This window comes from Neoarius graeffei, chromosome 18 (assembly GCF_027579695.1).
Source record: "Neoarius graeffei isolate fNeoGra1 chromosome 18, fNeoGra1.pri, whole genome shotgun sequence".
NCBI classification, from domain to species: domain Eukaryota; kingdom Metazoa; phylum Chordata; class Actinopteri; order Siluriformes; family Ariidae; genus Neoarius; species Neoarius graeffei.
The window spans coordinates 16,519,662-16,547,421 of record NC_083586.1 but is presented as its reverse complement, the minus strand read 5'-3'; positions in this window follow the sequence as shown (position 1 = coordinate 16,547,421).

Sequence of the window (27,760 nt, the reverse complement as noted above, 5' to 3'; positions counted from 1 at the left end):
CTGAAGCAGTGAACACACACCTGCGCGCACACAACTGAGTAATGAGCACACACACATACCCAGAGCAGTGGGCAGCTATGCTACAGCACCTGGGGAGCAGTTGGGGGTTAGGTGCCTTGCTTAAGGGCACTTCAGCCCATGGCTGCCCCATGTTAACCTAACTGCATGTTTTTGGGACTGTGGGGCACCCGGAGGAAGCCCATGCAGACACAGGGAGAACGTGCAAACTCCTTAGCCTTTTGTTTCCAAGCTTTACTTTGTTTTGACTCATGCTTGTCTATTTGACATACATTTTTGGATATGCATACGATCCCCTTGTCCAACCTTGCTCTAACACCCAGTTTTCACTTCTGAGTATGGTTCGTGGATTGCTCAGTGCCATGTTTGCCTTATTGGTACACATGCTACATTTAAATGTAACTCAGAATTACAGTGTTCCAGTGCAGTGACATGTTTTGTTCCACATTTGTTACTCAGACAGGCAGAGACTTGCTTGTGTTACTCTCTTTCTGGCTAGTGCTGATAACTTGTTTTTTGGACCCCCCCCCCCCCCCCCCCCCCGAAAGTGATTTTTAAACACAAATCTGATTTGGACAGGGTTTCTTTCACTGGGTGACAGCTGTAAATTTAACACATCTTTGCTGAAATAATAAAACTCTTGTATCTAGGGGGAATTGACATGAGTGAGTTTCCACTTTTTTTTTTTTAAGTTGACGTCATAGTTTGATAATTTTGATTAAATTTGTCAGCATCCAACATCAAATGATATTGTGACACAGGAATATAACGTGGTTTTATATCCACATTTGACATTATAATCACCCCTTTCTTCAGCTTGTGAGGTCACGCTCTTTGGAACTTCATTTCAAGAGAAAGTTTTGTATTAATGTGTGCTAGACAACTAAATACAGTAACATGATCTCACAATGTCTCATCTCATTATCTCTAGCCGCTTTATCCTGTTCTACAGGGTCGCAGGCAAGCTGGAGCCTATCCCAGCTGACTACGGGCGAAAGGTGGGGTACACCCTGGAGAAGTCGCCAGGTCATCACAGGGCTGACACATAGACAACCATTCACACTCACATTCACACCTATGGTCAATTTAGAGTCACCAGTTAACCTAACCTGCATGTCTTTGGACTGTGGGGGAAACCGGAGCACCCGGAGGAAACCCATGCAGACACAGAGAGAACATGCAAACTCCGCACAGAAAGGCCCTTGTCGGCCATGGGGCTCGAACCCGGACCTTCTTGCTGTGAGGCGACAGCGCTAACCACTACACCACCGTGCCGCCCTCTCACAATGTCATGATGCAGTTTCTGCCTGCAAAGTCATAGAGGTGTTGAACTACAGGACATTATTTGGTCTGTCCATGGCCAGTGGCTAATATGGATGGAAGTAGTAGATCTACCCCAGAGCACCATGTCAACATAATCCTGTAGATCAATATGCACGTACGCATGAACAGAATACGAACAGAATGTTCTTTGGCTTGATCTCTTCTCAAGCAATTTTTTTTTGGGGGGGATGCTTGTTTTTTCTCTCCCCCCTTTGCATCCATCCATATGTGCGCACACAAATAAATAAACAAATATATAATATAAATTAAACTATGCTATATGTAAGTGGTCTGTGTGTTGGAGCTGCTGCTTTGACAGGCCTGAATTTGCCCCGACTCTTCCACCTGCTGTATACCCACACCCTGTGTTTAGCCCGGAGGCGAAGATTTATGGATATTTGGGTCTGGACTGTGATTAAAAGCCAATTCCACTTCACGCAGGCTTTATTAAAGACCCCCATCTCATCAGGTTTAATTAAAAGGCAGTAGGCACAGGATTATAACACCGAGTTGATTCCAGCAGCTTTCCAGCACAGAAATGCACAGTTTTAATGAACAGGACTTGGGAGGTGTTTGAGAATCCATGTGCATAAGGTTTAATAATAGTCCACAGGAAAGAATCAGAGGACTTATTGTCTTGCACATTATCCAAAGTCCTCGAAACCAAAGAATAGTCAAAACTCACTGTGACGATTAGGCTTTGCAGTGAGTTCTATTGAGTCTGTAAACAGGGAATTGTGATGTCAATAGAAGTGTGTTTAAGGTTTGAATGGGCTGAATTCTTGGCACATTTGGCATTTCTAAATGGTAGCAAATGAAATACTTCAACAATGCACATGTAGTGCTGAATTATTCCTGATACGGTAAATGCATGAATTTCGTCACTTTTTTGTGAAAGGGTTATTTCTAATGCTGATGTTAAAATAAACAGCACTTTCCATAGCCCTGTGATGAACTGGTGACTTGTCTAGGGTGTACCCCACCTCTCACCCATAGTCAGCTGGCATGGGCTCCAGCTTGCCCGCGACCCTGCACAGGATAAGCGGTTACCAATAACAGATGGATGGAGCTCTTTCCATAATGCAATCACCAGCCATCATCTTGGCAAAGCAAATCTTTAATTAATCAGTCATTTAATTATTTTTTTAAAAATCGGTTTAATGCGTTATACTTAAAATAGCACACTAGACGAGATTAACGTGTAGCCTAATCATCAATCAGTAATGACACTGATCTTGTAAACTGGAGTGTTCTCATTAATCAGAATAAATTAAACTGACAGATCATGGAATCAAAAGAATATTCCACAGGTTTTTTTTTTCATTTGATTAAAAGACTAATGAACAGATAAGCCGAAAAATAATGTCTGTGTAATCTGAGTTGAACGCATTTTGACAGGAAAATTGTGTAAATTGGATGCTTATGTAAATAATTTAGGAAAAGCTTAGCAAAATTATTAACAGCTTTAAAGCTGTGAAATTAGAGGCTGTGGGAATTTTTGGTACATTTGGCATTTCTAAATGGTAGCAAATGAAATACTTCAACAATGCACATGTCTGAAAGATGCATATTTCTTCCTTTTTGCTCATGCACAAAAGGGCACAGTGATGCAGTGGTTAGCACTGTCACCTCACAGCAGGAAGGTTCTGGGTTCGAGCACGCGGCTGACTGGGGCCTTGCGTGTTTTCCTTGTGCGTATGTGGGTTTCCTCCCACAAAACAAAGAGATGCAGATTAGTTCAATTGGCTCCTCTAAATTGCATGTGTGTGTGAGAGAGAGAGAATGGCTGTCTGTCTGTGTTGGTCCTGCGATGGATTGGTGTACCCTGCCTCTTGCCTGATGCCAGCTGGGATTGGCTCCAGCTTCTTCACCACCAGCAGTGGATAAGCAGTATAGATAATTAAATGAAACATGATTTGTAAATAATCTTTGACCTGTATTATACACTTAATACAACAGGACATTTGATATTTAACCTCCATGAATTTTATTGTTTTTTGGGGAAAAAATTTTTTAATTCTGATTCTTGCAATACATTTTCAAAAAAAGTTGGAACGGTAAAGCATTTGCCACTTTGTAACGTTGCCATTCCTTGTCAAAACATTTAAGATGTTTAGAGATTAAAGACACCAAGTGATGAAGTGTTTCATGTGTTCTTTTGTCCCATTCTTCTTGCAAATGGGTCTTAACTCTTTACCCCTTAAAGCAGTTGCTATAGCCACCCTTGTACTAGTGCATCTCAAAAAATTAGAATATTGTGAAAAAGTTAAATATTTTCCATCAGTTATTTAAGAAAGTGAAAGTTATATATTATAGACTCATTACACATAAACTAAAATGTTTCAAGCATTTTTCTATTTTAATTTTAATCACTATGGCATACAGTACAAAAACATAAAAAAATCTCAAAATATTAGAATATTTCATTGAGTTTGAGTAAAACAGTATGAACACAGTGTATCTCTCGGTCTAGTTCAGTACACACAATCATGGGGAAGACTGCTGACTTGACTGTTGTCCAGAAGATGATCACTGATGCCCTCCACAAGGAGGGTAAGCCACAAAAGGTCATTGCTGAAAAGGGTGGCTGGAAAAGGTGCACAAGCAACAGGGATGGCCGCAGTCTTGAGAGGATTGTTAAGAAAAGTTGATTCAAGAACTTGGGAGAGCTTCACAAGGAGTGGACTGAGGCTGGTGTCAGTGTATCAAGACCCATCACGAACAGACATCTTCAAGAAAGGGGATACAACTTTCGCATTCCTAATATCAAGCTACTCCTGAGCCAGAGACAATGTCAGAAGTGTCTTATCTGGGCTAAGGAGAGAAAGAAATGGACTGTTGCTCAGTGGTCCAAAGTCCTCTTTTCAGATGAAAGTACATTTTGCATTTAATTTGGAAATCACGGTTCTAGAGTCTGGAGGAAGAGTGGAGAGGCACAGAATCCAAGGTGTTTTGAAGCCCAGTATGAAGTTTCCACAGTCTGTGATGATTTGGGGTGCCATGTCATCTGCTGGTGTTAGTCCACTGTATTTTATCAAGTCCAAAGTCAACACAGCCATCTACCAGGAGATTTTAGAGCACTTCATGCTTCCATCTGCTGACGAGCTTTTTGGAGATGCTGATTTCCTTTTCCAGCAGGACTTAGCACCTACCCACAGTGCCAAAACTACTACCAAATGGTTTGCTGACCATGATATTACTGTGTTTGATTGGCCAGCCAACTTGCCTGACCTGAACCCCATAGAGAATCTATGGGGTATTGTCAAGAGGAAGATGAGAAACACCCGACCCAAAAATACAGATACGCTAAAGGCCACTATTAAAGCAACCTGGGCTTCAATAACACCTCAGCAGTGCCACAGACTGATCACCTCCATGCCACACTGCATTGATACAGTAATTCATGGTAAAGGAGCCCCAACCAAGTATTGAGTGTATAAATGAATATACTTTTCAGAAGTTGGACATTTCTGTATTGTAAATCCTTTTTTTGATTGATCTTAGGGAATATTCTAATAATTTGAGATACTGGATTTCTGATTTTCATGAGCTATAAGCCATAATCATCAAAATTAAAACAAAAAAGGCTTTAAATATTTCACTTTACATGTAATGAATATAGACTATATGAAAGTTTACCTTTTTGAATTAAATTATGAAAAAAAGGAACTTTTTCATGGTATTCTAATTTTTTGAGATGCACTAGTATGTGTATATACTGTCCACCCTTAGAACATATTTACAAGAAAAAAAGTCTAAAGACAAGGTTTTGTTCATATCAGTTTTCTCCATTATGTTGAAACAATCATGACATATCATACATTTTTGAAAAGAGGGCATGACAGAATACAAAAATCACTCAGTTATGTTTCAACATTCACCAACTCGCAGGTAGTGTCTGAAAGGTGAGTAATACCTGTATGAAAACCAATCTTCACATTTTACATGAAGAATTCATGTCAAATGGTGTACAATAAATGATTGCTGCAACTTTCAATCAGAGCTTGTTTCACTCTACGTACGGTATGTAGAGGCAAATTCAGAGTAGTCAAATATCATTATGGTGCATACACGCCGGTGTCATATGTCGTCATTATGGGATATACACGCAGTCGTCATATGTTGTCATTGAGGAGTAAAGAGTTAAGATGTGCAACAGTACGGGGTGGTCATTGTCATATTTTTCATTTCAAAATTCTCCACATGTTCTCTATTGGGGACAGAGGGGACAGGCCCTCTTCTTCCGCAACCATGCCTTTGTAATATGTGCAGGATGTGGTTTTGCGTTGTCTTGTTGAAATCTCCTTGGAAAAGATGTCGTCTTGAAGGCAGCATATGTTGCTCCAAAATCTCAGTGTACTTTTCTGCATTAATGCTCCATCACAGAAGTGTAAGTTACCTTTGTCAAGGGCACAAAGGTATGTCATGGTATAGCCCCATACCATGACAGATCCTGGCTTTTGGACTTGTTCCTGGTAACAGTCTGCATGAGCCTTTTCACCTTTGGTCCAGAGCACATGGCATCCATTTCTTAAAAAAAAAAAAAACTGGCATACTGATTCATCTGACCACAATACATGTTTCCACTGTGTGATGGTCCATCCTAGAGCCCTGCACTCCCGCGGGAGTCCTGTGGGACTCGCGGGACCCGCTGCAAAGCAGTGCGGCACGGGACAAATTTTGAAAGCTCATTGCGGGCGCGGGCGGGACTGGAAGTGCACATATGCGGCACGGGCAGGAGCAGTGATAAGCTGCAGTCCCGCTAACTAAAAATGTGTTTAAAATAAAATGTATAAATTATTAATTTATGTCTATCATGTATAATTTGTGCTGGATATTTTATTTGGCATTAATAAAAACATTTTAAGATGCCTGAATTTGCAGAGAGAGTCAGATTGCCAGATTGAGTGAGGAATGGCATCTTAAACTTGCCATGGGAAATCCTTTGATCACTTTAATGACTCGCAGTTCACACCCAGCTAGCAAGAGAACCATGAGTGAAGTGATTTACTGCTTGCATTAGTCTACAACTTAAATCAGAGAGACAGGTTACACAGTGACGGTAGGCTTGACTGAATGCTATCCCAGAAATCCTTCCTGTAATATGCAAATTTGGCTGTCCAATCAGAGGCGGCCAAATTTGCATATTACAGGAAGGATTTCTGGGATAGCATTGAGTCAAGCCTACCGTCACTGTGTAACCTGTCTCTCTGATTAAAGTTGTAGACTAACTCAAGCAGTAAATCAATTCACTTCTCTTACTAGCTCTGCTTTGCAATAAAAAAAAAAAAAACACATTGGTACAAAGCAAGCCCATTCACTTTTTTTATGCTGATCAGAGAATTACAATGGTTTCTCATGAGATAAAAATGTGATTTGCGATTAAATATTTTAATCGCTTGACAGCAATTATTATTATTATTAGAGAGACTACATGCTGAATTCAGAAACAAGGTAAACAATAACAAACATGAGCTGTAGATATTTATGCTCAAATCCACTCAAAGTAGGGGGCGGGGCACCATCACGCTGTGTCAAGACAAGAACTTTCCTGAGAAATAACGTGAACGTCTGCATCAGGCGGGATTTGCGGGCAGGAGCGGGACAAAATATGGCAGGCGTGGGTGGGAGCGGGACTGAAAATCATAATTTTTTGTGGGCGCAGGCAGGAACGGGACTGAAAATCATAATTCTTTGCGCGGGCGGGCAGGAGTGGGACTGCACAATGCGGGCGGGAGCGGGACTGAAAAATCCGACCCGTGCAGACCTCTAGTCCATCCCAGATGCCTCCGAGCCCAGAGAAGTTGATGGTGCTTCTGAACACAGTTAACATAGGCTTTCTTTTTTCCACAGTAAAGTTTTAACTGGTATTTGTGGATGTAACTCTGTATTGTAGTGCTTGACAAAGGTTTGCCAAAGTAATCCTGAGCCCATGTGGTTATCAGTTATAGATGCATGTCGGTTCTTGATGCAGTGCTGTCTGAGGGATTGGAGATCACGGGTGTTCAGATTAGGCTTGGGCCTTTTCCCTTATGCACCGAAATTCCTCCAGATTCCTAGAATCATTTAATGATACGTACCATAGAGGGTGAAATATCCAAATCCCTTCTGATCTTTCTTTGAGGAACATTTTGTTTTTAGACATTTTGGTAATTTTCTCATTCATTTGTTGAACTGGAGATATCCAGAACTGTATCGTGGACTGTTTGTTCATTCGTTCACCTTTTTCGGGTTAGGCCGTTGAAGGCCATGATTTGTCCAACAAGCCTGTAAAAGTGTTTATTTTTTGCATTGGAGAGATGAAGCAAATGTGGTTTCACTAATAACCACAGGATTACGGCGTGCATCAGTATAGTGATGTCAAAGGCACACTTTTGTGTACGTAGCGTGATGCTAAAGGGTTCTATCCATGCTTCAATTGTTGATGTGGTGGAGGTAAGAACAGGTAATCCCAACTTCAGTCACCCAAAAATTGTCTGTATTCTCAAAGGTAGGGATAGCATTACTTTCTCTCCCCTATCAATCACAGCAACGCTACCCTATTATGGGCATCTGTGAACTCCTGTATGTAGAAGGGGGCAAATAATGCTCCGCATGTTGCTCTGCCCTGTGACGCAGTATGATTAGCAGTTTGAAAAGTTTGGCTTCATGTGAGAGAGGTGGCTGGATTTGGCAAATGACCAAAAACAAAAAAAAAACTGTGACACACGAGCAGATCTTGTATACAGGGTTCTTGCAGGATTCAGTAAGTTAAATTTTAGACCTTTTTTAGACTTTTTAAGACCATTATGAAAAATTTTTTAGACCAACACGAAGCATTACAACCTGCCCTACCCCCGCCCTTCCCAAAAAAAGACAATCTAGTTCAATTCTCAAAACAAAGTCATTTGTATTGATAAACTGACTTTCAGGGATACAAACTGATTGTGTGCTTATTTATGTCATATGGCAACATTAGTACATTATGTCACATAGCAACAAAAGTACAAGACAATAGAGTGATAAAGGGCATTTGTGCAGTAAATGCAGTCTGCAGGGGTTTGGTTTTTTTCCCCTAACTGCAACAGAACTCATTTAAACTTTTGATTAGTGGTGTTCTGGTAATAAAACAGCATTATTATATAATGCACTGTTGTCAGATGATGACTTTTCTTGATTGCTCATGTGAACCCCATGCTGCAAACCACAGCATCGCAGACCTCCACTTGCTGTAGCAACCATTTCAACCATATTAACAGTAAAAATGCATACACATCTTTTAAAACTAATAGTTAAAACATACGTAGTAGCCCCGTAGCACACTTGCTTCCAGTTAAACAGCAAACTCACGCAAGGCGGCAGCGATTTACCAATGAAATCAAGTCATACCTTGCGAGAGGTATACAAGGGAGACAGCAGGTTTTTAAGCAGTAGCGGAGCAAACGGGCCATTTGAGACAGAGGTGTAATCATTGCAAAATATGAATGCAAAATTAATAAATACGAAATAATAAAGCCAGGAAAGACACACCATTGGGGAGAGAATAATATATTTAAAAAAAAAAGAGCACTGTTAGAAAGCTGAATACGCTGACTGGACTCATGCGTTCCATGTCATGGTAACGTTGACATGTAATGTGCATGCTAAGATTGTCTACAGTGCAGGGGCTTCAAAGCTTGGGAGAATAGCAGGGTACAAATAATTTACAGCAGGGTGCAAAATGGTAAAATGTCTGCCAGCGGCAGACATAATGCACGCAAAGCGTGCAGGGATATATATATATATATATATATATATATATATATATATGAGAGAGCTGCAAGTACGAATTTTTCATGGGGCGGGATGGTTTGGAACAGGTCGTCTAAAATTGGGATAACATTTACCCGGGATGGGTATTTGAGGCGGGTCATCTAGCTTAAGCTTGATTTAGCGTTGTTACGCACGCCAGTGTTTCCCACAGAAATTTTGGAGACTATGGGGTCAGCCCATGGGGGGGTTGTTTAAAATTGAGTGATATGTTAAATATTAAGTTATTACTGAAAAACTATTGATTAAAAAAACAAAGACACTGAGAAATGGTCCTATAAACAACTTTACCAATATAAAAGATTACCAGGACTACAAAAATGCAGAAAAATAGGCTTTACTTATCCAAATGCACCTGTTGGCTCAAAAGTTAAAGTGCAGAGAACCTCACAGCACAATATGAAGTTACCTTAAAATATAATATAAATGCCTCAGCTTTCATGTAAGAAAAAAAACTATTAATACTAGTACTGTGTGCAGGCAGTTTCTCCTGAAGACTAAATTAAACAAAATTATAAACTAATAAAATAAATGGCTCAGGCTTCATAGAAAAAAAAAAACAATTTGAACAGAATCTCACAGTATGATGCTGAAGCTGCCTAAACAATGGAAAATAAAATACCATTTTGGCAAAAACGTTGGCAGCCATTAATTTCTTGTATTAAGTAAAAAAAAAATATGTTGCCAGATACTGCTGACGTTTTACAGCCCAAAATATGTTCAAAACCTGCCAAAATACACTTAAAACCGCCCAATCTGGCAACACAGGGCAGTAATGGCTGCACTCATGTCGAGGATGTAAACAAAGTTGACGCGGCAACGGACATGCATGACATAGTGGATGTAATTTACGTTCACAACTTTTTTTGCCGTCAGAAATATTTAATATTAAATTTTGCAACTCGACTGACAATAGCTGGTGGCATAACAAGCCACAGACGGCGATTTGCCACCGGTGATCGGCTACTTTTGAGACCGCTGACCGTGTGAAAGCTCTCTGCGCTAATGTGAGCAGCTATTTAACCCACCGTTCCAGCCCAACACAGCTCCTTTTAGCGATAGTGTGCTTCAGCCTATTGCTCGCAGAACATTCTCGTTTTTCATACTTAGGGCGGTGCTTGAAGGTTTGTGAACCCTTTAGAATTTTCTATATTTCTGCATAAATATGACCTAAAACATCAGATTTTCACATAAGTCCGAAAAGTAGATAAAGAGAACCCAGTTAAACAAATGAGACAAAAATATTATACTTGGTCATTTATTTATTGAGGAAAATGATCCAGTATTACATATCTGTGAGTGGCAAAAGTATGCGAACCTCTTTACTCACTATTATTCGACGCGCTATCCACACTCTTCATCGCACTGCCAACACAACCGCTAACCTTCTCTGACTGCCACAGACTGCATAAACTCGGCGGGAACTTAGAAGGTAGAACTACGGTAGGCGTAGTGGACAAACTGGACCGTTGCATACTTGCTGCGATCATCGGTGATTGAAGTTTTTTAGCAGGCAGACAACAACGCAACCGGCACATTTTGTATTAATGTTTTGCAGGCACTTCTAGGAACGGACTGAGCGGATGTAAGAATTTTAGACTTGGATAAATTAAATTTTAGACCTGGGATGAAAATGTGTGTTTTTTAGACATTTTAAGGCCTAAAATTTAACTTTCTGAATTTTACTTTTTTAGACCCCGCGGGAACCCTGTGTATAACACTCTGAAGAGTGCTCAAATCTGTTATATCTGATGTCTGAATACTGGTGTGCACAATTTCAGTATTAAATCCTCATGGCACACACGGAACTCCAAACAGCTTTTTGCTTCATAAAAGGGTTGTGTGGTTTTTTTTTTTTTTTTTAGTTTTTTTTAATTAAATGTGCATAGTTCAGAGTTTTGAGCCACATTCAAGAACTGATTCAGTGTTCAGAGATCTCATTCCTTAGATGTGTATATATTCCAGTTTGAGTTAAATTCTCAAACTGAACTGTGCTCTTTTTTTTTCCATTTTCTCATTTCAGTTATTGTCTCATGCAAATGTAATATGCTTGATGTTTATGTGAGAACAAGTTTGCAGGCTCGTCCGTTTTATTATGCCTCTTTATGATGTACACAGCATTTCCATCTGTGGTTAAAATGATGATTATGAGCAAAGATGCATCCTCATGGCATTGATGGATTCAGTGCTGTTCTGGGCGTGACTGTTTCATGGAAATGGAGTGATGAAGTTGCAGAGAGAGGTTCAGTTTCCAGCATATTCACTCACTGTTATCATTCTTGAGGTGAACACCCTTTTCTTTGAAAGGATGCTGTATTCAATTCCCTGAGGGGTAGACTGACGCTGGGAGAGCAAATCAGTGTGACTATATCCATTTCAACCATCTGTTTCCATCACATTACTCAACCAAATGTTTGCTGTCAAATACAAATGTTTTCTCATACATCCTCTTTTAACTTGTGCTATATTCAACCCAGCAACAGAGAAAGATGGGTTTGACGTTCTGGGTTTTGAATATGCTTCAATGTTTCTACTCAGTAGAAATCTGTTGAGGTGATTTGTTCAAAGACTAAATTGACTTATGCATGTACATGACTCTGAATACATGTAACTTTCATTGAGTAAATACTGATTTAAGTTGCTGAGCCTAAATGTGGCTCTATATGTTTTTAAAATGAGGTAGGTAAGCAATAAAACAGTATTGTGCTGTTAAATAACACTCTGGAGTTGATTTTCCTGTAACAGTATGCTGCAAAGCATTTATTTGTTTGTCGTATTCTGCCATAATTCTAAGAATCAAATGTATTACAATGAGCGCATTAATAGAAACCTGAGATGCAACAGTATTGTGGTGTAAATGTATATAACACATCAGTATGGGAAATAAGGATGGACCAGCGGACATTGACCAGTAATTTTTTGCATTTGTCCGTCTGTATTTCGAACGCATCAAACTGGATGACCCGTGAAAAATTGTAAAGATATAGGTCTAATTTTCTTCCAAATATGCACTAAATATACATTGTTGTAACACGGCCTGTGATTGGCCGATCGTGGACACTCTCGATGAATGACAAGTTGCCTCTCATCAGCGAGTAGGAGTGCATTCAGGCATGACATCACACAACGCTGTTATCAGCTAGGTAGGTTTACCACTAACATTAAAAGAAAATGGACTACTACAGGTTTTGGACCCTGACAAAGCGTTTTTTCCATCGTATTTTAACCCTCTGGGGTCGAGAGCTTCTCCAGAGAAGCTCGGTAGGTTTAGAATGAGTAGGTCATGTATTTGGATAAATATCTTTGAGTTTTTATTATACAAGTAGGCTTGATGGTGTGCTGCTGTGCTGATGAACCTCCTATACATTTGTATGGGAGAACAGCATGTTTTTATTTGGCCTTAAAAGATGTTTAAGTGTTTAATCTACATAAAACTAGCATTGAGTCAAGAATAAATAACATTTACGGAATACATTTGTTAATTTTGTGCGCTGTTGTGAGGAGTTTTTACTTTTTAGCATTTTTTAACGTTGTGTAATGCAATATACCAAACTCCTAGGCGCCACCATCTTGGGGTTTTTGTTTGTTTGTTTTTTTTTAAGTGATATTCGTCACGGGGCGGCACGGTGGTGTAGTGGTTAGCGCTGTCGCCTCACAGCAAGAAGGTCCTGGGTTCGAGCCCCGGGGCCGGCGAGGGCCTTTCTGTGTGGAGTTTGCATGTTCTCCCCGTGTCCGCGTGGGTTTCCTCCGGGTACTCCGGTTTCCCCCACAGTCCAAAGACATGCAGGTTAGGTTAACTGGTGACTCTAAATTGACCGTAGGTGTGAATGTGAATGGTTGTCTGTGTCTATGTGTCAGCCCTGTGATGACCTGGCGACTTGTCCAGGGTGTACCCCGCCTTTCGCCCGTAGTCAGCTGGGATAGGCTCCAGCTTGCCTGCGACCCTGCAGAAGGATAAAGCGGCTAGACATAATGAGATGAGATGAGATATTCGTCACTGGTCTGTGTGTTTTTGTTGTTGCTTCCAGCTTGCTCACTGTTGGTTCAATCAGCTTGAAACTCATGATTCCCACCTAGTGGTTGAAGCTCTCATGTTGACTTGATTTTTCCAATAAAATTGGCTGAACACTTTGCTATCTAGTGCCCGCGAAAGATCCGATCACTGAAATTTTGTATCCTTTCTAAAAATCAGTGATTTTCCTCATATGTTTTTCATGAAGAAAAAAACGAGGTGGATAAATCGGTGATACTGCTTTGAAGAGAATTAACAATAGTTTGATCCTCTTATACACAGCGCATTTGAACACCACCATCATCAGTCATGCTTGGTGTCCACAATTTAAAGTGAACATACCCGATAAATTCTGGCTTTTATGTTTAAACATGAAGGATGGACCAATTTCACTGATGAATTACTTTTAAGCCTTCTAGGTGCATAATTGTGGCATACAAAAAGAAACCTTTCTCTTTAATTCTTACCCTGATACTCAAGATTCCAAATATCTATTTTTGGCTTTTTGGTCGATTAATTTCTGATTGAGGGCCCCCCCCCCCCACAATGAATGGAAAATTAAACCAATGGAAAATGATTGCTGGTTTGTGACCAGGTCAACAGACAGAACTGGAAATTTTATCAAACACTGGATTTTCAAATGTTCATAATCCCCCTTTTTTTTAAGACATTTACAAAATTAAACAAGTTTTCATTTCAGATCTTCACACCCTTTAATCTGATGCATTACACAACACTGACAACTGCTTTAAAAAAATGGCCTGTCATTGTCAATACAAGCATGATAAACATATTGACAAACTTTACACTTTCCTATGTGCCCACTGCCAAATATATACACATACAGTGGGGCAAAAAAGTATTTAGTCAGCCACCAATTGTGCAAGTTCTCCCACTTAAAAAGATGAGAGAGGCCTGTAATTTTCATCATAGGTACACTTCAACTATGAGAGACAGAATGGGGGGGGAAAGAATCCAGGAAATCACACTGTAGGATTTTTAATGAATTAATTGGTAAATTCCTCGGTAAAATAAGTATTTGGTTACCTACAAACAAGCAAGATTTCTGGCTCTCACAGACCTGTAACAACTTCTTTAAGAGGCTCCTCTGTCCTCCACTCGTTACCTGTATTAATAGCACCTGTTTGAACTCGTTATCAGTATAAAAGAACACCTGTCCACAACCTCAAACAGTCACACTCCAAACTCCACTATGGCCAAGACCAAAGAGCTGTCAAAGGACACCGGAAACAAAATTGTAGACCTGCACCAGGCTGGGAAGACTGAATCTGCAATAGGTAAGCAGCTTGGTGTGAAGAAATCAATTGTGGGAGCAATTATTAGAAAATTGAAGACATACAAGACCACTGATAATCTCCCTCGATCTGGGGCTCCATGCAAGATCTCACCCCGTGGGGTCAAAATGATCACAAGAACGATGAGCAAAAATCCCAGAACCACACGGGGGGACCTAGTGAATGACCTGCAGAGAGCTGGGACCAAAGTAACAAAGGCTACCATCAGTAACACACTATGCCGCCAGGGACTCAAATCCTGCAGTGCCAGACGTGTCCCCCTGCTTAAGCCAGTATATGTCCAGGCCTGTCTGAAGTTTGCTAGAGAGCATTTGGATGATCCAGAAGAGGATTGGGAGAATGTCATATGGTCAGATGAAACCAAAATAGAACTTTTTGGTAAAAACTCAACTTGTCGTGTTTGGAGGAGAAAGAATGCTGAGTTGCATCCAAAGAACACCATACCTACTGTGAAGCATGGGGGTGGAAACATCATGCTTTGGGGCTGTTTTTCTGCAAAGGGACCAGGACGACTGATCCGTGTAAAGGAAAGAATGAATGGGGCCATGTATCATGAGATTGAGTGAAACCCTCCTTCCATCAGCAAGGGCATTGAAGAAATGTGGCTGGGTCTTTCAGCATGACTGATTCCAAACACACCGCCCGGGCAACGATGGAGTGGCTTTGTAAGAAGCATTTCAAGGTCCTGGAGTGGCCTAGCCAGTCTCCAGATCTCAACCCCATAGAAAATCTTTGGAGGGAGTTGAAAGTCCGTGTTCCCCAGCGACAGCCCCAAAACATCACTGCTCTAGAGGAGATCTGCATGGAGGAATGGGCCAAAGTACCAGCAACAGTGTGGGAAAACCTTGTGAAGACTTATAGAAAACGTTTGACCTCTGTCATTGCCAACAAAGGGTATATAACAAAGTATTGAGATGAACTTTTGTTATTGACCAAATACTTATTTTCCACCATAATTTGCAAATAAATTCTTTAAAAATCAGACAATGTGATTTCCTGGATTCTTTTTCTCATTTTGACTCTCATAGTTGAAGTGTACCTATGATGAAAATTACAGGCCTCTCTCATCTTTTTAAGTGGGAGAACTTGCACAATTGGTGACTGACTAAATACTTTTTTGCCCCACTGTGTGTGTGTGTGTGTATATATATATATATATATATATATATATATATATATATATATATTAGTGCTGTCAAAAATGTCGCATTATTAACGCGTTAACTTGACTCAATTTTAACGGCGATAATTTTTTTTATCGCGAGATTAACGCTTTGTGACATGATGTAGGTTTTTCATAAGCTTTTGAAACTGCCAGGAACTTGGAACAGAGACTTTGCTTAGAAAACCGATAGCAGCTAGACTGTAATGCCGCGCCCCACACAGCCAGAGTCCTCTGCCCTCCCCCCAAAGAACCAGCGCGGGCAGGTAGAGATGGGATTTATGGCTCTTTGATGGGATCCGCATCTTTGTGATCCGTTCTTTGAAAAGAGCCGTTCAAAAGACTGGCTAATTTGGCTCTTTTTAAATATTTATTCAGTTTTAAGAAGACAGCGTCTAAAGAAGCCAGATCCCTCTGAACTGTAAACTCAATGCTATCCCAGAAATCCTTCCTGTAATATGCAAATTTGGCCGCCTCTGATTGGACAGCGCGACGCATCAACAGGCAGAAAGTGTAAAAGTACAAAATGTGTTAAGTGAGCTGAAACAGTAAAGATCAGATTCAATGCAATATTTATCAACGAACAACTTAAAGTTAATATAATAGTGTACTTTATATTATAATCAAGCATGTCAAGGCTACCGTCACTGTGTAACCTGTCTCTCTGATTAGAATTGTAGACTAACTCAAGCAATAGATCACTTCACTCTTGGTTCTCTTGCTAGCCCCGCGCCGGTGCTCGACTTAGGTTTCACTTTGCAGTGGCTGTGTCAAGATGTGCTATGCTTTGCAATAAAAAAAAAAAATTGGTACAAAGCAAGCCTATTATTTTTTTTTTACGCTGATAAGAGAATTGCAATGTTTTTTTATGTGACAAAAATGTGCGATTAAATTGCGATTAATCGCGAGTTAACTATGACAGTCGCGACATTAATCGTGATTAAATATTTTAATCGCTTGACAGCACTAATATATATATATATATATATATATATATATATATATATATATATATATATATATATATATATATATAATGAGGAAAAAATCCAAAATGCTCAGAAATTGATAAAAAAAAAAAAAATTAAAAAATTGAAGGTGCCCTTTGGTATAGGGAATGCAAAAACCTTTGAAAAAAGGAATCCAAGGCACTCTTCATATCCAACAGTTGGATACGAAGAGTGCCTTGGATTCCTTCTTTTTTCATATAATGTATAATATTTTATTACCTAAATTGGATGAAACCTAAAACTCGCCACCTTACTAATCACACCAGAGTCAGAGTACTGAGCACCCACTTTATGCATTCATAAAAGACTTCACATGGTAACGGCATGATGATCACGTTCACGCTTTCGTTTTCGATTGGTTTCTCTTTCGCGGTGTTTTCTTCTGTTTTCTAAGTTCTAGTCCAGCAGATTAGTCCGAATGTCAAATGATATTACCATGTCTATTTTTGAGTCATTTTAAAAGTAATTTTGTTACAAAGTTGCTTGGAATCTCGTACTCAATTTTAACCCATATGTAAGAATAGTTGTATTGTTAATTACTAAATTTCTTATAGACTTATTATAAACATGGTATAAGTCATTGTTGACACAATGTTTCACGAGTGTTTATTATTATAGTACCTATACATGAGTACCAGTAAGTTGTAACCAACTGGAACATCCTTGCCCCCCATACTTTTTTTTTTCCTTCCCCTCATTCTCCAACTGTATACATGGAACTGACCTGTGTGTGCTACTGTTTTCTTGGGTATAACTTTAAGCATGTCTTTCTTGAATCTTCTGACATTTTCTTAGAAATTATATTCAATTTGTAGCGTAATTAGCAATTAATGTCTCATGTAATTTGCCGTTTGAAGATCACAAAAAATGTGCCTGGAAATAACTGAGAAGCCATCTCCAGGCATCTAAAGCCATTCAGCGCCTGGACCCCCAGCCACATTGTTCCGGGCCTTTGGCCTGTCATTCAGACAGGCTGAAATTTGGACGGACAGACCGACATGATTTCAGACTTGTCTGTCTGGTGACTGTCTGCTTAAAATTCCTCATTTCCCACACTGCACATTTAATCGTATCCAAATAACAATGTAACCACGCCCATCTTCATTATGTTGATAAGGTGGCTTACTAAGTTGGTGTGTGAAAATTTGATACGTTCATGTACATCATAAGCTTGTCTCAGAACATTACAGTGCTGCAAATAAGTTGTACGTGAATGCCAGCCAGAGAGAGAACCATGGACCACTTCAGCACCTCCATAAAACGTTGCACATGATAAATTCTGATGCACTGTGGCACATTCCTTAATAAGATTATAGATTACAATATAATGCCGATTCTCATTCTGTCAATTATATTGACAGGGTGTAGAAATAAAACCGTGCAGTTCTAATGTCACATTCTTGCTTTACACCTCTCCTCATGCTGTTCAAGCAAATGATTATTGATTCAAGTTATGACACATTGATCCAGGTTTATCTTGTAAGTAATTACCAGGCCAGTGAGCAGAACACTGCTTTTTTCAATATTGGTTTCAGAGACTGTTTTGGGAGCAGATTCTTCACTCGCAGCCTTGCTATTAAATTTTATTTGAATATTTCAAAAATAACACCCTTGAAATGGCAAGTCAGGGATTTCTTATTTATTTATTTATTAACTGTAAATAGTACACTTAACTCTCTTTCAAAGCAAACAAATACAAAAACATGACTTTAAAGGGATGGTTTATGAATTAATAAAGTCTGCTAACATTTCTCTTTTGTACAGAGGCGACACATTTTAATTAGAGAAGCTATTTATCTCATGGGTCAAATTTTTTTATGGATAAAGTTGTGAATTAAAGTGAGCTGTGTGTAACAGATGAGTGCTTGATCAGATTATCCTTCAAAACATGGAAAAGTTTTCTTTACTACTTTATTAAAAGTGTCATCAAATTGGCTGCATCTCACACACACACACACACACACACACACACACACTCACTCAACACTTTCATGAACTCTATTTTGTATCTTGCAGCTGATTTAAGTTGTGCATAAACCAACTCTGAATATGAGGAACTTTTCCCTGACGTAACTTTTGGACTCAAACACTGCATAAGAATATCACTATTACTGTATCACAATAAGAACAATTTGTGTATTATATGCAGTCTCTCTTATTCATCATTCAGTCAGTCATTCATCTTCAGTAACATTTTTATTCTGTCTCAGGTAGCTGTGGAACTGGAGCCAATCCCAGGAAGTTTTTCAACTTTTCAGTTCTTCATTTCTACATTTTGATTGAAATAAGCATACTGTAGCTCCCATTATTTTTAACAAATCAGTGTAAGTTTAACCCAGAGGTAAAGCTGGGCAAGTTAGTTTGGCTATATTGCATATGTTCACGACCTAGCCTGCTAGTTCAAAAATATAACCTATATATACTTTGTATATTCTCCTTGGGTTGGGGTGGGGGTTTTCTTTTTTCTCAGCACTGATTCTGTCCTGGTCTTATCGTTCATTTTAGCAGTTTTGTTCACAGTATGTCTGTTCACCTTTAAGCAAGTTCTTATTTAAATGTCATTTGAAATGTAGTTTAAGCTTTATTAAACTACAGACAATGAAACGGAGGTTTAAATAATCTCTAAAGAAGCAGTGTTGAGCAGAACTATTTTTAATGCTATTTTATACTATTATAAATGATGTAATTATTAATCTTTGTTATATATCAGAGGATCATTTTTATAATGTGAATAACAAAATTAACAGGAATTTTGTGGTAATGAAATCCATCCAGCCCCAGCATGAACAATAATCATTTCCCCCTTCCATTAAATAAATTATACAGTCCAAAGCAGAGCATTTTGCCTGAAGCTGTGCTCTGATCTGTGATATTAATGTCACGATGGGGAATTAAACTGCTGTCATCAGAAAGGGAAATGGAGCTGCCTCCAGGCGTAAAACATGCAGTTTATTTCCTGCTCTTTTACACTCCGACAACAGGGCAAAAAAAGGACAAGCGGGCTTTCCTAGAAATACGTTTTTTTATTTTTAAAACTTATTTATTTCCCCTGTCATGTGACTGCTTGGCTGAACCAATCCCCCCCCCCCCCCTTCTTCTTTAGCATTTTCCCCAAAATAAGGAACGGTTTGGGATATTTGAACTATTTATAAATCCTGAGCTACAAATGAGATTAAATGTACAAATCTAGGATGAAATACAAAATGTACAAGAAGCTCCATTTAATATATTTCTACACCTGGAGGTTGTTGTGCAGGCTCCATTATTACAGCCACAGGCATCTTCATGGCTCTGGTTCATTGACCGTAAATCTGATTTGGCTAAATCTGTCTAAGAGAAGTCTACATACCTTGTTTTGGCTTTGCACCCCCTGAAGTTCCTATTATGAAAGCATGCATATGCATGTTCAAGCATGTTACTTGATTAAACAACTCCAGATCTCCTCCGTTGTAGTTTATGAGCCTGATCTGCCACTGGTTAGACCTGATTAAATACAATCTTGCACCTCACTCGAGTTTAGTATTAATTTTTGGGACGCGCTGTGAATCACAAGCTCCTGTTACACTCCATGTTCGCTCAGAATGATTTGCCTCGTAAAATTGGATGAAAGACGTAGAAATTTTACCTTAAAATATCAGCTTTAAAGTCATTTTGATGGTACACTGACTTGTAATAGGGAGAACGGCTTGTCTTCCATCCACCATGTAATTATGGTGGAGTGTCCCAGAGACCTCTTGTGAGAACTGCGTAGTGCTTTACAGTACCACATAACACATCAGCAACTACATTGAAGAAGCTAGCTTGGTATTCTCAGTACGGATATCATGGCAGAGGCAAAGAGACCAAAGAAGATGCTGTCAGAACAAAACTGGAAGAAAGGGTGGGTAACTGAGAATAAATCTTGGACTGGCTTTTACTTGTTGCTGAGAGCTAAAGGAGATAAAAGGATGCAAGACAGCTCCTGAGCTGGCCACCTTATTGGTGGACTAGCAAGTAATATTATGCAGCTGCCTTGCAAGCACAGTATTTCAGCAAAACTAACACTGTTCTTTTTTATGTTAGTGGTCATTTCTGATATTACATGAAATAAAACTTATTTGCGTAAAATCCTGTGATGTCGACTCACAAGGTAGAGTAATATATGTTCTCTGGCTTCTGATGTCAACTTTGCTGGTGGCATATCCTTCAGCTCATCAATAAATGCATGTGTACAGTTGTCCGTGATTTGGGATTAGGACAGTAGTGTAAAAGTTACACTCCACAATTCTAGGGGGAGCCCATTAGCAAAAAAAAAAAAAAAAAAAAAAAAAAAAATATATATATATATATATATATATATATATATATATTGCATAACTGGGCAATAATGTCTTGCTGTTAAGATGTGTGTGGTTTTTAAACATGACTGTGGCATGAGGTAGGAAATGTGTTGACATCTTGGGTTGTAGCAGTTTGTTAATTTTCAGCATATATCAAACTATGACATCACATTCAAAATAACATCCATAACCTTGGGAATGCCTTAGAAGTAAAACAATGTACTTTTAAAATCTGTATTAATAGGTACTTGTATTAGGAAGCTTGTGTCATGTTGAGAAGCTGTTCACTGTATTGAAGTTTTTTATATTTCATACACCAAAGGTATTATTCTCATTCTCCTACACTGAAAGGAGCCTTCACTCCTACTGTACTGCATTTCTCTGGTGAGGGGATGGAGCTAATGCAGGTTGTTTTGGAAATCTACCAACATTGGTAGTATGAACCCAAGCATGGAGTATTCAAATCAAACAGCCAGGTTTCACACTGATCCCTAGTTCCTTTTAGAAGCTATAGCTACAACTGTCACTCATCTGACCAACACCTGCAAGAGCAACAATGAAAAGACAAACTTCAGGTGACATGAGTAATTTTGGTACTTTCTTGTGTGAATGTAGGGTTACAGTTAAACTGATGCCTAAATGCTGCATAAATAAAGTAAAGTAGTCTTATACAATATTGCAATATTTTCAGTCACTGAAGTTTTTGTTTGGGTCTCCTGTGTGTAGTCACCAGGGTTGCAACACAAGGATTCAATAAAGGAAAAGGGGTATTTTACAAGCCTGCAATGACGGAATCGATAGAAACGATGTATGAGGTCATTTATTATTGCTGCTCCTGTTATAGTGGAGGGTTCATGTGAGAAATTTAGAGCTTTTATTGTCAGCACATTTCTTGGTGAAGTAAATGGTGCCTTTGAAACATTTTGACAAGGCCAGTCTGTTTCATTCGATAAACTGAACAATCATTTCTATAAAGCAGTTCATTACGTACATAAAATAGGAGTACTGAGAAAATATAATGATTAAAAATGGTTTTGATGGATGATAGGAGGACAGTAATAGATGTTGCAACTTCATAATTTGTGATTAGCGTGAGAGGCAGAATTAGAGCTTATAGTGTTTCTTAAAGCTTTATTCATTGGAAATCCAATGAAATTGTGTTGGCTGGAACATTCCATCCCACAGAAGGAGGTGTAGCCTGTGTTCGTCAGCTCCAGTGGAGGAGGCGTGGGCTCGGTGTCTACTAATCATAGTGAAGGAGGCAAGGCTGCTGCACCTGTCAGTCACAATGAGAGAGGTTTGGCCTCTGTGTCAGTCACTTCCAAAAAACTAGGCATAAACAGTGTGATTGTCAGTCCTCATGGCTGATGGCAGTCAGGAGCAGCAGCTATGAAACAGGACTCGTATGTTTGAGAGTTATTAGCATTAATTTGCAAATTTTGAACTATTGATGTGGGAAGTACAACACAGACAGACGAGACTTTCTGTCTCATCTCATTATCTCTAGCTGCTTTATCCTTCTACAGGGTCGCAGGCAAGCTGGAGCCTATCCCAGCTGACTACGGGCGAAAGGCAGGGTACACCCTGGACAAGTCGCCAGGTCATCACAGGGCTGACACATAGACACAGACAACCATTCACACTCACATTCACACCTACGGTCAATTTAGAGTCACCAGTTAACCTAACCTGCATGTCTTTGGACTGTGGGGGAAACCGGAGCACCAGGAGGAAACCCACGCGGACACGGGGAGAACATGCAAACTCCATACAGAAAGGCCCTCGCCGGCCCCGGGGCTCGAACCCAGGACCTTCTTGCTGTGAGGCGACAGCGCTAACCACTACACCACCGTGCTGCCCCCACGAGACTTTATGTTCCATATCAAATTGGTAAGACTTAAACACAAGCATAAGGGTTTGGTTTGTTTTTGAAGTATTTCACTCACAGGATAAGACTAAATTAGCTGGGGGAAAACCAGGCCCCATCACTCATCCTAACCAAATTGCCTTGTGTAAGCTTTCTGCTGGTAAATTTTACTAAGATTCATTCACATTTTGAGGTACATTCTGACGTATATTCACATTGTGAAGCATGTATAATCTGAGGCACGTTCATATTCCGAGATGCATTGTAAAGTAAATTCACATTCTGAGATATATTTACATCTGAGGTGTATTCTGAAGGATGTTTTTGAGCTAAATTCACATTCAAAGGTACATTTACATGCTTAGGTACAGTGGGGCAAAAAAGTATTTAGTCAGTCACCAATTGTGCAAGTTCTCGTACTTAAAAAGATGAGAGAGGCCTGTAATTTCTATCATAGGTATACCTCGACTATGAGAGACAAAATGAGAAAAAAAAAATCCAGAAAATCACATTGTCTGTCTGATTTTTAAAGAATTTATTTGCAAATTACGATGGAAAATAAGTATTTGGTCAATAACAAAGTTCATCTCAATACTTTGTTATATACCCTTTGTTGGCAATGACAGAGGTTAAACATTTTCTGTAAGTAGTCACAAGGTTTTCACACACTGTTGCTGGTATTTTGGCCCATTCCTCCATGCAGATCTCCTCTAGAGCAGTGATGTTTTGGGGCTGTTGCTGGGCAACACGGACTTTCAACTCCCTCCAAAGATTTTCTATGGGGTTGAGATCTGGAGACTGGCTAGGCCATTCCAGGACCTTGAAATGCTTCTTACGAAGCCACTCCATCGTTGCCCAGGCGGTGTGTTTGTGATCATTGTCATGCTGAAAGACCCAGCCACGTTTCATCTTCAATGCCCTTGCTGATGGAAGAAGGTTTTCACTCAAAATCTCATGATACATGGCCCCATTCATTCTTTCCTTTACACGGATCAGTCGTCCTGGTCCCTTTGCAGAAAAACAGCCCCAAAGCATGATGTTTCCAACCCCATGCTTCACAGTAGGTATGATGTTCTTTGGATGCAACTCAGCATTCTTTCTCCTCCAAACACGACAAGTTGAGTTTTTACCAAAAAGTTCTATTTTGGTTTCATCTGACCATATGACATTCTCCCAATCCTCTTCTGGATCATCCAAATGCTCTCTAGCAAACTTCAGATGGGCCTGGACATGTACTGGCTTAAGCAGGGGGACACGTCTGGCCCTTTGCAGAAAAACAGCCCCAAAGCATGATGTTTCCAACCCCATGCTTCACAGTAGGTATGATGTTCTTTGGATGCAACTCAGCATTCTTTCTCCTCCAAACACGACAAGTTGAGTTTTTACCAAAAAGTTCTATTTTGGTTTCATCTGACCATATGACATTCTCCCAATCCTCTTCTGGATCATCCAAATGCTCTCTAGCAAACTTCAGATGGGCCTGGACATGTACTGGCTTAAGCAGGGGGACACGTCTGGCACTGCAGGATTTGAGTCCCTGGCGGCGTAGTGTGTTACTGATGGTAGCCTTTGTTACTTTGGTCCCAGCTCTGCAGGTCATTCACTAGGTCCCCCCGTGTGGTTTTGGGATTTTTGCTCACCATTCTTGTGATCATTTTGACCCCACGGGGTGAGATCTTGTGTGGAGCCCCAGATCGAGGGAAATTATCAGTGGTCTTATATGTCTTCCATTTTTTAATAATTGCTCCCACAATTGATTTCTTCACACCAAGCTGCTTACCTATTGCAGATTCAGTCTTCCCAGCCTGGTGCAGGTCTACAATTTTGTTTCCGGTGTCCTTTGACAGCTCTTTGGTCTTGGCCATAGTGGAGTTTGGAGTGTGACTGTTTGAGGTTGTGGACAGGTGTCTTTTATACTGATAACGAGTTCAAACAGGTGCCATTAATACAGGTAACGAGTGGAGGACAGAGGAGCCTCTTAAAGAAGTTGTTACAGGTCTGTGAGAGCCAGAAATCTTGCTTGTTTGTAGGTGACCAAATACTTATTTTACCGAGGAATTTACCAATTAATTAATTAAAAATCCTACAATGTGATTTCCTGGATTCTTTCCCCCATTCTGTCTCTCATAGTTGAAGTGTACCTATGATGAAAATTACAGGCCTCTCTCATCTTTTTAAGTGGGAGAACTTGCACAATTGGTGGCTGACTAAATACTTTTTTGCCCCACTGTATATTCACATTGGGAAGTAGCTACAATCTGAGGTACATTTTTGAGGTAATTTCATATTCCAAGGTACATTGTCAAGTAAACTTGATTTCTACGGCACATTTAACAAACAAGAAGAGCTGCCCCAAAGGTTCTGCACAGTGAACCAATAATAAAAGAACGTAGAATAGATAGTCATTCTGACACAGTCTTTATGATTGATAGATAGTGAACCAAGCTGATTACCAACAACAGTGAGAGAGGGTGCAGGGTCCAAGATAATGACTTCTGTTTTATTTTCATTCAGTTGAAAGAAGTTATTTGCCATGCAGCAGTTCATGTCAATTTGGCAGTTTAACAGGTCGCTTATGGCACAGATTTTGTCAAGTTTAATAAGGACGTAGAACCGTGTATTGTTAACCGTGGTAAGGAATACAATATTTCTGAAAGATAGAACCTACAGGAAGCATGTAAAGGGAATATAAAAGGGAGCTCAAAATGGAACCTTGAAATGGGTGCAGATGATGAGAAGGAACTGCCAATGTTAACAGAAAAGGTTCTGCCCTTGAGGTCAGGGGTGAACCAGTTCAGAGAAGAACCATGACATTAAAGCAAGATGTTTTGGTCAGTAGTATTGAATGCCGCACTGAGATCCAGTTGGACTAAAACTGCACATAGACCACAATCAGTGTTCACTGAAATGTCATTTGTGACTTTTAACAGTTCTGAGTAGTGCTCAGTTAAATTAGTGTAGATAAGAGAAGAGCTGAGTGAAAACATTTTCCATGACTTTGGAAAGAAATGAGAGGTTAGAAATAGGCCTTTAGTCATGATGAACAGAGGGACTGAGATTGGGCTTCTTGAGTAAATGTTGGACGATGGTGTGTTTTGAGATGTGGGGGTACACTACCATTTATTAAATAACTGTTTATTATGGCTAGAACCAGGGGAGCAACTGTAGCAAAAACCTCCATAAAAAGGCATGTGGGGACGGTGTCCAATGTGCAGTCTGTTGGCTTCAAATATAGAACAATGATCGTAGTGAGCTGAGAAAGAGATATTGGCTGGAAGTGATTAAGATGACTGAATGGTAGTATTGGAGCAGATGATCTTTGATGGAGGTGGAACGCTTGACCTGATATCCTGGATTTTACTGATGAAGAAATTTATGAAAAACTCACACGTGTCAGGTGAAGCTTCCAGAAAAGTAGTGATGACAGGCTTGAGGATGGAGTTGATGGTGGGTTTTTTTTTTTAATGGTCTTTACAGTGGATTCATTTTGTTTCAAGAATTCTAGGAAAATTGCATAAGATACATGTAGCCTGTCTTTTTTCCACCAATGCTCAGCCATCGTGCACTCCCATCTCGGAGCATGTGTGGTTTCATTTAGCCAGGATTACATATTGGTTTTAGCAAAAGGTCTCTGAAGCTTGAGAGTTGCAACGAAATCGAGTGTTATTACATACAATATATATGAGGCCCAGCAGCTCCATTCTGAGGTACATTGTTCAGTAAATTCACATTCAGAGGTACAGTCTGATGTACATTCAGGGCATATAACAAAAGAATAAAGTTTTAGCAAAAGCTAGACATTGTGAGGTGGCAATGGGGCTGACGTTACCTCCTCCACTTTCGAGCAGCTGCACCAACATTTCTCTGCTTGCACTGAGATTCACTTCACTTGCATGCGGTGAGTTGTTGTAGGTAACGCCCGGAAAACCCAGAGTGGATTTTCAGTGCTATGTGTATTCTCTTATCAATCAAGTGGAATGGATTCTTTCACGAAGCAATAGAAACGGCGCTGGGTGAACTAATATTTTATGTTAAGCATGGGGGGATCCAAACGAAGAATTATAAAATGTGAAATTGTAAGGTTTAATTCCTTTGTAAGGATAAATAATTGTAAGTATTTATTCTTGACCAAGAAGGCAGTAATTTATTTTGTGACAAAATTGTAAGGATTTATTTTTAATATTGTTCTGTTCTATTTTACTATTTCAGCTAGAAGGCATTGAATTCTGTGTAACTTGACCAAGTTACTGTGTGACCTTCTGTCTAAGCTAGACACATTGCTCGAGACATAATACTGATATCTTTTGGAACATTCTATCTCTGACCTAAGGTTGTGCGTAAATGTTGATATCTGTTAGAACATCTGCTAATATGAAATATATTGCTTATTAAGATGTGTTTTGCTCAGTCCAAGGTTTACTGACCTAGTCACTGTTGTCATAGTCTGACATCCTATGACGCACACACATAACACACACACATAGCATAGCTGCATATCCACACACACACACACACACACACATAGACAGATAACAAACAGTGATGTCATTTCATCCACACAGATAAGACACATAAAAAAATCCCTGTATTCTCTCGTTGTATTGGGGGACTTGCGAATAAAGATTGCGAACTGGATTGTGGGGTTCCTTTCTTTTTTCTGCGACTCACCCCCAGACATCTGGGTGACACGAAGGGACCGATCTCGAGATGGTGAGGGCCAGAGATGGAAAAAAAAAAACTAACAATTTGGTGGCCCGTACGGGGATACTTCCAATCAGGTAAGGGGTCTCTTTTAATTGATTAGTTATTAGTTGGGGGGGACTTCTGCCTGGTTGGTAGTATCAGAAAAACCCAGTTATCTATTTATAAGATTTTTTTTTTTGGTTATCGTCGTGGAAGAGCCACGGGAAGAGGTTTTTTTTTTTTTGGTTATCCTCGTGTAGAG